Genomic DNA, 11,296 nt, shown 5'->3' on the forward strand with positions numbered 1-11,296 from the left:
TGATAAGAGCTACATACACTCCTCTAGAAAACTTGTGGGTCAGCTAGATAAAGTAGCGTAGCACATTAACTGTTGTTGTTGTTGTTGTTGTGGTCTTCAGTCCTTAGACTGGTTTGATGCAGCTCTCCATGCTACTCTATCCTGTGCAAGTTTCATCATCTCCCAGTACTTAACTGCAGCATACATCCCTCTGAATCTGTTTAGTGTATTCATCTCTTGGTCTCCCTCTACGATTTTTACCCTCCACGCTGCACTCCAATACTAAATTAGTGATCCACGATGCCTCAGAACATGTCCCACCAACCTGTCCCTTCTTCTAGTCGTGCCACAAACTCCTCTTCTCCCCAGTTCTATTCAATACCTCCTCATTAGTTATGTGATCTACCCATCTAATCTTCAGCATTCTTCTGTAGCACCACGTTTCGAAAGCTTCTATTCTCTTCTTGTCAAAACTATTTATCGTCCATGTTTCACTTCCATACATGGCTACACTCCATACAAATACTTTCAGAAACGACTTCCTGACACTTAGATCTATACTCGATGTAAACAAATTTTTCTTCTTCTGAAACGCTTTCCTTGCCATTGCCAGTCTACATTTTATATCCTCTCTACTTCGAACAACATCAGTTATTTTGCTCCCCAAATAGCAAAACTCCTTTACTACTTTAAGTGTCTCATTTCCTAATCTAATTCCCTCAGCATCACCTGATTTAATTAGACTACATTCCATTATCCTCGTTTTGCTTTTGTTGATGTTCATCTTATACCCTCATTTCAAGACACTGTCCATTCCGTTCAACTGCTCTTCCAAGTCCATTGCTGTCTCTGACAGAATTAAAATGTCATCGGGGAACCTCAAAGTTTTTATTTCTTCTCCATGGATTTTAATACCTACTCCGAACTTTTCGTTTGTTTCCTTTACTGCTTGCTCAATATAAAGATTGAATAGCACCGGGGAGAGGCTACAACACTGTCTCACTCCCTTCCCAACCACTGCTTCCCTTTCATGTCCCTCGACTCTTATAACTGCCATCTGGTTTCCGTACAAATTGTAAATAGCCTTTCGCTCCCTGTATTTTACCCCTGCCACCTTCAGAATTTGAAAGAGTATTCCAGTCAACATTGTCAAAAGCTTTCTCTAAGTCTACAAATGCTAGAAACGTAGGTTTGCCTTTCTTTAATCTTTCTTCTAAGATAAGTCGTAGGGTCAGTATTGCTTCACGTGTTCCAACATTTCTTACGGAATCCAGACTGATCTTCCCCAAGGTCGGCTTCTGCCAGTTTTGCCATTCGTCTGTAAAGAATTCGCGTTAGAAAATTGCATCCGTGTGATATTAAACTGATAGTTCGGTAATTTTCACATCTGTCAACACCTGCATTAACTAGTCGGTGAAATTAAATGAAAGTGGGGGAGCATATTGCCAGAGGACAGTGCGTATCAATCAGTGAGCATTTACTGTGCACTGTGGTAATGTTCGCCACTTCAACATGGGCTGGAGACATTTGAATGGATGATTTCACACGAGGAAGAATCGTTGGGAAACTGAAAGAAGAACGACGTGTGTTGAGTGTAGCCCAGAAGGTTACCATTGCTCACAGCATTGTTTAACGTGCATGGGAATCGTACCGAATCACAGGCACTAATGTCCGACACGGTCAGCTACGGCAGCAGATCACCGCTACACTGTGTAACACGCAAAAAGCGACCCACGTCAAACAGCCCGCGGCGACACAGCCAGTCGGACGAAGGCTACACTACAGATATTTGTTTGGGAAACAATGCAGGCAGTATCCTCCGTACAACCCGGACCTTACTCCGTGTGATTTTCACGTCTTTGGCGACATAAAGAAAGACACGCGTGGACGTCGACTTCGCCGGCGGGAGTGGCCGTGCGGATTTAGGCGCTACAGTCTGGAACCGAGCGACCGCTACGGTCGCAGGTTCGAATCCTGCCTCGGGGATGGATGTGTGTGATGTCCTTAGGTTAGTTAGGTTTAATCAGTTCTAAGGTCTAGGCGACTCATGACCTCAGACGTTAAGTCGCATAGTGGTCAGAGCATTTTGAACCCGTCGACTTCAGTCGGATGCGGAAATGCAAAGAGTGGGTGTGGTTCTGAATCCGTCAACGCCCAACCGCGTTCGACGAAACAGGAATTGAGCGTCTCGTCTCCCACTGCTAATGTACTGTAAGATGTGATAACTGTTGAACGGAACCATTCGAGAGTCCCGTTGTTGGGTTATTGGGTTGTTGGGTTATTGGAAAATTCGACTCGTTCCACATCATTACGAAATATCGTATTCATGATCCATGGAACTAGTATTAATCTAATCTAATCTAATCTTTCATTTGATTGCCCCTCCTTACATTTGTTTCGTACGAGTTTTAAAAGAAGGTAGGAATGAAGACTGGATTTAACGTCCCGTTGGCATAGAGGTCCTTAGAGATGTAGTACAAGCTCGGATTGAGTCAAGGATGTGGAAGGAAATCGGTCGAGCCCTTTCAAAGGATCCATCCCGGCCTTTGCCTGGAGCGATTTAGGGACATCATGGAGAACCTAAATGTGGATGACCGGACGCGGGGTTGAACCATCGTCCCACCGAACACAAGTCCAGTGGGATTTTCAAACAGATGGGGATGCATCTAGCAAAACATTCACTATCTAGCATCAGAGACAAATATGTAATTATCTTCTGGGGCATCACAGCCTCCATCGGATAGGGATGTATATTTAAATCCGTTTTTGTTGAGCACTACTAATTCCCCGCATGGCCCATTTCGAAGCGCATCTAGAACAGATGTCGTTGCTTCATTCTCGGCTCACCACTGCTGAAATTTTGAGGGCTAACGAAGTACAGTTTTAAAATGGTGCCCTGTGGACTGATTTGTTTTTGTACAAATATGTCCCATAAGTTTATTTCAGATACATCAATGCTTTGTTATTTGGTGTCAGGTAAGTGGCTGACTCCTGATATTCCACGTATTCAGGAGACACGATCCAAGCCCACTCAGATGTTTACCAGACCCCAACGCCGTTGTCTCCGCTCACCGAGGAAGACTTACCAGCAACTGCCGTTGCTGCATGACTTCCACGTATCAGAAGAGAATAGACTAGCATCTCGACGTGACCTGAATTTCCGTCTATAGTATAGAAGAGTACGCTGATACTCAGGACTGGTTTAGGAACATTTTCCCCGATAAATGGCTCAGTTGGTGCCCCCCTTCCCCACCCACACACATAATTTGCCTTCCAAGTCTCCGAGGAAGACTTTCAAAACAATATCTAAATCTGATGTTACAATATTCCTCTGTAACGGATACACTCCTATATTTCTGAACCATATTCCAGTGTTAAATATTAAAAGTGGAAATAATTCATTTCCATTTAAGGTAATTGCTGAGATTTTTAAAACCTTGTAGTAAAAGAAATTACCTTTCCAGTGAATCGAGTCCTCCCTTGGGCATGGGTGTGTGCGTGCGAGGCGCCGAGGTGGAGAAGAGTTTGTACCTCTTTAATTCAGACGAATTTTGCATGAGGACGAGGCATGCACTAGACCTCCTCCTTATCTACCAGCTAATTAATTATGCCCACAAAGGTAGCAGAAGGAAATGATGGTGGATCCTGCTAGTTGGTAAAATAAGGATTGCACACTCACAATAATTTAATAAAAATCGTAATCTACTCAAAAGAAAGAGACTTTATCATAATAAACAACAGGAAATGAGATTCTGCCTATATCTACGAAATTATATGCGGATTAAATATTACAATGAGATTTATCATATATCAGAACATAAATGCACATGATTGTCGACACACACAGTAGGTTAAAGCATAGGGTATACTGAAATATTATGAGAATAAGAGTTGGCTCGAGAACAAGGGGCTCCTACTCTCTATGATGCAATAGATTTACGATAATGACTGGAGGCCCTAATGAATCGAATATTAATCTCCCGACTATAAAGCAGTATCGCAATTAGTAGTGAATGCTCAAATGGGATCGCATGGAGAAACAAGCAAGGTGGACATGTAGCAAAGCGAGCACGCGTGCTGCAGAGGGATTCAGTACAAAATTGATAAGGTCCTACAATGCCGGAGCCTCAAAATACTGTACCAGTAGTGAAATCTGCTGCACGTCGTCGGCTGCATGTCGGCGCCGACTTCTGCCATGCAGCAACTCTGTTTTCAACCCCTGGCCGCGAAGGCTGTCCGAGAATTCGAAGTTCCTCCGAAAACGAGCGACCAAGTCGCAGGACAGTCCGACTCCAACGAAGATGAGATCCCGAATCCCCTGCCCTTGCAACGCAAGAGCGAAGCCAACATTGCTCTACTCCGTACTCTCCTCGAAAACGGCGAATCAGCATTCAGTTCTGATTCCAAATTCCTGCACACTGTCTCAGAGCATCATTCGCGCCAATAGCGACCGTACCCTCCAATTTCGAGCAGGGTTTTATGACGTCAACTAGCCTCAGTTTAAGTTGACCAATCATGTCTCTGCTACTCAGCTGAGGGCACTGAACTTGCCGTTTGACCGGCTACGAAAACAACCTACCTAGACCACCGGCCATCCGGCGCCAGACAGTCGCACTCAGCAGGGCACAGTTCGCAAGTATTCTCCGAATCAAGAGGACAGTGCAGTCAGTCAGTACCAGGAATCTTCGTTCCGGATGCGCCGGAATGGTAAACACATAAACTGCGACGACACTTGGACGTCTCGCAGGTCGTTTCGCCCTGCATACAACAGGCGAAACTCGACCGACGTCAGTGGTTCCGCCAGGCGCTTAAGCCTATTGTACGAACCCCTCAGAATTCAGGAAAGTGCAGCCCCCAACAGCAAACGCAGTGTGCCGCGTCCACCGATGTTCGCCTCGCGCAGGCCACCCAGAGAAGTAAAACAACATGTTTAGGAATCAAGTGAAAAGTATTTTTTGAGCTCTCAGTAGAAATACATTCATTACAATAACCTTACTCGGTCTGTTACTACCGTGCAATGACATAGAACATTAATAAAACTGATGAAAATGAGAGGAGACATGCAAAAGAGGGCATGGAACCTCTCATGTGTTGCTCTTAGCATAAGTTAGTTTAAGTACTGTGCAAGTCTAGGGACTGATGACCTCAGCATTTTTGCCCCTTAGGAATTCACACAAATTTGAACTTTTTTTCCAGTGGACTCGTAGTTTTCGTGAGGACTAAGAACTACATACTCTTAAGTACAAGTTGTTGCTGCTCTACTTATTTATTTACTCGTAGTGATAAAAGTTACACGATGAGCTCGTCTCGGCGACTTGCCATTATCAAGTGTACACATGAATATGGCGTAATAGTTACAATACTGCCCGGATCTCGTGGTCGTGCGGTAGCGTTCTCGCTTCCCACGCCCGGGTTCCCGGGTTCGATTCCCGGCGGGGTCAGGGATTTTCTCTGCCTCGTGATGGCTGGGTGTTGTGTGATGTCCTTAGGTTGGTTAGGTTTAAGTAGTTCTAAGTTCTAGGGGACTTATGACCACAGCAGTTGAGTCCCATAGTGCTCAGAGCCATTTGAACCATTTGAAGTTACAATACTGTCCCTTACGACTAAGCTAGTCTATGTCTACATATGATTACATCTTAGTTTTGCATGATGTGGTCCATATGACATCTTGGAAGGTAAATGCCGGTTGTCCCTTTGTTATAATACTATCACGTTATATATATGTCAACTTTTTATTTGCGTGATTTTGTAAAGCTATTTTTTTCAGCTTTTCTGACAGCTTCGGTTCCAGCAATGTTATATGTTTACAATGGAATTTCTGTTTCTCGGAAAGTCAATAACTACCTTTAATTTTTCAGAGATAGTATTTTTGTGGTTTTTACGTAAATGATAAATTTTTGTTGTTTTGTTTATCGCGATAATTTACTGATCTTCAAAAATGTTAATAACATTTTCGAGGTACTTTTTATGTTCAAAAATATGTTTGTTCATTGAGGATGCTCTCTTGGTATTTTTCTGTATGAGTGTAAACTTCCATTATCTACAAAATGTTCAATGTGTATGTTTTAGGTACTTTCAGTAAAATTGTAAGGTATCTGATAGTTGCTATGGGAAATGGTATCGGAGGCAACATAGCAGACATACTTAATAATACTCTGTCAAAGAAACTTTACAATTCAGACTAAGCAAAATTATCTATTGCCACAGATATGTTGATGGTACACAGTAACTAGTAGGTGAAGACCACCAATACATGCAGATGTTTCATCAGCAACTAAACAATTTGCACCTTAACATAAAATTTAGAATGTAAATAGAACATAACAAATAGATAAACTTTTTAATCTAAAAATTAGCAATATCGACAGCCATCACCAATTCGAAATACATAGAAAAGCTATCACGACTGACATTATTATAAATAAAAATTCTTGTCACCCAACTCGCATATTTCATATCAATGATTTATAGAATTTTAAATTTATTTCTCGATAATAAGGCTACACAAAACTGAATATAAACACGAAATACGTAGCGCAACGAAATGACTTCATTGCCAAAATAGCGGAAGTACTATATGAACAGCATAAAAACCTAAAACAGATGGCGTACATAAAGAAACAACATTAAAAAGATAATAAAAAATTAGAAATGTATCTTCCTATGTTACACCACCAACACAGGCAAAATATCGGAAACGATGAAAAACTTATTTAAGGAAACAAAAATATAATTAGCATTCCGTGCGAATGACAGCTTGAAGTCCAAAATACAATCAACAAAAAATATGCTGTGTTGAACTCCTTCTGTTACATGTCCCATTTTACAGTAATTTCTAGCATATAACTTGCCGAAATAGTATTGTACTTATTGTTGAAGTAAGCCTTCGTTGAAATTATAACCTAATTACATGGGGAACTAACAGTCCATTTTCCATTCAAATACTTTTGTTATGAGTAGTACATTATTTGATAACTAAAGACAGTTGCGGCTAGTAACTACACTTTCTAAATTATCTCGCGAACGGTTCGTTAGCAAACGAACCGATATTTACCGTAATGTTTTCGCTTCCACGAGTAGTGTCGCATTCTTTCGCTAGTGTCTTATCGCCACTAATTGTTTCTGACCTTGTATCTAAGTTTTGCATTTGGGCACTTCCTGCGCTTCTCTCAGAACGGCGGCACAAGCGTCCGATTATGTCGTTTGTCCTTTAAACCGTCACTACTCATGCTCGTATACTGCAGTGCTGTAACAGCGGGATAGGGAGATAGGACCACTCCCCACCCCCCCTTTAAGTATGAGGTGTGAGTCGAAGCACGCGACTTTAGAACAGATACAAGAAAGTTCCTGAAGCTTTCCTAACACACTCACGACTTGTGAAACTCTGAAAGATTCCCTATCTGCATTTCTTCGTTCGAATACCGTGAACTGTAAACAGTAACTGCCGCTAGCCCTGATGTAGCCTCTAGCCGTTTTTTTCTCAGACAGCCCTGCTGGTACTAAAAGCTGTGAAAAAAGCTCCTCACCGGTGGTAACCAACAGGCAAGGGTTGCATCCTCAAAGTCTCGCCTACTTACACAATGAATGGATATCATTTAGTTCAAATATGATGGACGTAATTGTGATAAAAGTTTAAACTGATTGCAAGTCAGACATGACATCACTGACGCTCTTTTTTTACTCAAAAAATGTTCAAATGTGTGAGAGTTTCTAAAGGAGCAAATTGTTGAGGTGCTCGGTCCATTGACTTACACATTACTTAAAGTAGCTTAAACTAGCTTACGCTAGGAACGACACACGCACACACCGATGCCAGAGAGAGGGCTTCAGTACGGAACCTCGCGGCTGCTACGGTCGCAGGTTCGGAAGCTGCCACGGGCATGGGTGTGTGTTATATCCTTAGGTTAGTTAGGTTTAAGTAGTTCTAAGTCTAGGGGAGTGATGACCTCAGATGGTTCAAAAAATGGCTCTGAGCACTATAGAACATCTGTAATCATCAGTCCCTTAGAACTTAGAACTGCTTAAGGGGCTCCGGAAAGGCTCAAAATCATGAAAAGTTCAATTTTTACTTTTTTGCGTTTTCTGAATCTGCAGACTATTACCTTTTAATAGATATATAATTTATTCAATTCCGAAGACTACAACTATTTTTAAATTTTTTTTTGAAATGTGTTCTACATGGGCGTTACCCACTGTGGCGCTGTTTAACTGCTGTCAAATGGTGTTATTATTAACGTCCGTGTTCATCAGGTACATTTTAGTGATGTGAGATAAAGTATGTGTTGTGGTTAACTTGTGATGGTTCAATATATATCGCTGGTGTGATTGTCGATTGTTTCATGTTTATTTACTCTGTCGTTATCTCGAAAATATTCGTAATTAATTCTGTTTCTTGAGTCTCTGTTTTGTTGAAGTATAATAATGAGTAAAAGTAAAGTTATTAGAAATCCTCTGAAGGCTTTTAAGAAAAGGAGAAATGTTGGAAAGCCAAAGGTATGTGTTATTACTGTAAACAATAAAGACGATAATCAAGTGAGTGAACCTAACCTCTGAAGTACACCTGCCCATAGCAGTCAAAGTGGGAAAGAAAATACTTCACAGAAGAAGCTTGGTTCAATGAGTGAAAACTATGAATGTTTTATGGGCGAATCGGATGTGAATGAAATATTTGATATGTCGGTTCTCAAAGGAATTTTTTCAAACTGTGTAAGATGTATTCATTGCAGTGAAGTTGGTCTGGAACTCTCCATAATAAAGCACGTAGGACTTGCTAGTGAAATACAACTGAAATGTGATAAGTGTTCATACATGACCACCTTTTGGAACAGTGTTGCAGTAACTGCAACTGAAGAAAATGGTAGCAAAATCTACGAACACAACAACGAGCGATGCTTGCTTTAGACAAGGAACGCCTTCGGGCTGCAGACAGGGCTGCAAAGAGTCTAGAAACACAAGCAAGAGTAAATAGGAGGAGGAACAAGAGGAAGCTGGAGGAGGAGTTTGCAGAGGATGAAGATAATCCATCCTATGGACCTGGAATGCACTAAAAAGTTAATCCAATCTTTGTCGCTCGATTCCCAAAACTTTTATTTTCTCATACTAATTACATGTTTTCTAAGGATCTTCCAAACATATTTGTTTCAAACTTTCAGTAAATGTTACACAGTACCTTCTGCATAATTTAACACAGCCTTTTTCCAAAAAACTGTATATTTTTGAATATATAAATAAAAAATTGCAAAAAAATGTTGTGAATTTTCATTACAATTGAAAAAAATCATCTTTAATAACTGAACTAAAATTTTGTAAAATCCCTGTGTTAAGTTGTAGCCCATATTCCAATAAATAATCTGTAAAAAGTTCAACTTCCTACCTCAAATACTTTGTGAGGAAAGATGTAGTTTATAAGCGTTATTTTAACATTGCAAGTATAGGGCGTTCCGGAGCCCCTTAAACCTAACTAACCTAAGGACATCATACACATCCATGCCCAAGGCAGGATTAGAACCTGCGACCGTAGCGTCACGCGGTTCTAGACTGAAGCGCCTAGAACCGGACGGCCACACCGGCCGGCCGACCTCAGATGTTAAGTCCCATAGTGCTTAGAGCTATTTGAATCATTTAGCCGGTGAGAGGACTCTAACCTGCGGCGGGAGGGGCCGCGCAACCCGTGCATGACGCCAGAAACCGAGCGGCCACTCGGCGCGGCTTCTTTACGCAGCCACGTCGCTAGATACTAGGCATGAAAGGTGCATGAAATGGATCGAGCACGTAAGATCGGTAGTCGGGAAGGCGAGTGGTCGACATCGCGTTCTTGGGAGAATTCTAGGAAAGTGTGGGTCACACTCGGGATGGTACCTCACTGCTGTCTGGGGCATCTCCAGACACTTATTCGTGTGTCATCGAGGTTGTTTGAAGCGGGACTCATCACTGAAAGTTCTACTCCACTGAATGACTCTCCAGCCGAAGTCGTGTCTAGAAAAGCTCCGGTGGCGGTGGATACCAAATTTATATCGCCCGCCATACGGACCTGGAACTAGGAATGATGGTCCAGAGTGTCATTACATTTCATAGCAGGATCCATTTGGCTGTTATCCGCGGCACCCTTACGGCACAGTGGTCCGTTGACGACATTATACGCCCCGTTTTCTTTCCCTTCATGGTAAGCCACCCAGGGCTTACATTTCAGCGACATTGTGCTCTCACGAACGCTGCTGGAGATTCTACTGTTTGTCTTTTTTACTTGTCAAACCCCACTCGGCCAGCAAGGTCGAAGGATCTCTCCCCAACTGAGAACATTTGGAGCATTTTGGGCAGGATTCACCTACCAGCTCGGGATTGGACGGAATGTGGCACGGTATCTCTCAGAAGAGCATCCAACAGCTATTTCAATCAACGCCAAGCCCAGAAACTGCGTGCATAGGGGCATGATGTGGACCAACCCGCTATTAGCTTGCTCAATCCGAGAAGCCCTTTGTCTTGAATAAATCACCCAGTTTTCTGAAATAGTAATCTTTTTTCTTTGTACATGTGCATCTACTGATTTCCTTTCCATTGAGATAATTCCTTCGTGGTATATCGCTTTATTCTTTTTCTTTTCTTATTTTACTTGGACTGTATATAAACGTCAGATATCTTTTAGAGTTTTGACATGTGTTGAAGCACAATTTTTGCAGAATTCTACTTGATAAAGGCCACACGGACGAAACTGAAGCATTGGATGTTATGAATAATCTAAAAAGGATAAATTGTTATTAACTATGTAGAGGAGACGTTGAGTTGCAGACAGACACAACGAAGAAACTCGCACACATTTTAGCTGTTGACCAAAACATGTACATTCACACAAGCACAACTCACGCACACGTCACCACTCTCTTTAGTCACAGACAGTAGAACACCTTTTGGCCAGAAGCTGATCTGTGGGGCCTATAGCAAACTTTTCGTAATGCCTGTCTGCGACTCAGTGTCTCTTGTGTATGGTAAGCAGCAGTCTATCCTTTTCATTATTTTGTCCTTATTCCAACCTGGAATTTCGATTGTTACCCTCACGGATAAACAGTTTCATAGTAAAGCGAACATGACGTCCTTCAGAAAAATTGTATGTGGCTGTGGAACATGTTCACGAAATTTTAATTCTGTTCTTAGGTCTTTATGTGCCAGTAAGCCCCTGATTCTTTAAAGAGTCGAACTCCTATGTACAAAACACTACTTAATAAAAAAAGGTGATGTGTTAAATATCTGAGTTTAACCACGTAATCGAATAGCTTCAGGAGAGAATTGAAATCATGATTAGAGTTTGTTGGAAGCTGCTAAA

This window comes from Schistocerca americana, chromosome 1, assembly GCF_021461395.2.
Source record: "Schistocerca americana isolate TAMUIC-IGC-003095 chromosome 1, iqSchAmer2.1, whole genome shotgun sequence".
NCBI lineage: Eukaryota > Metazoa > Arthropoda > Insecta > Orthoptera > Acrididae > Schistocerca > Schistocerca americana.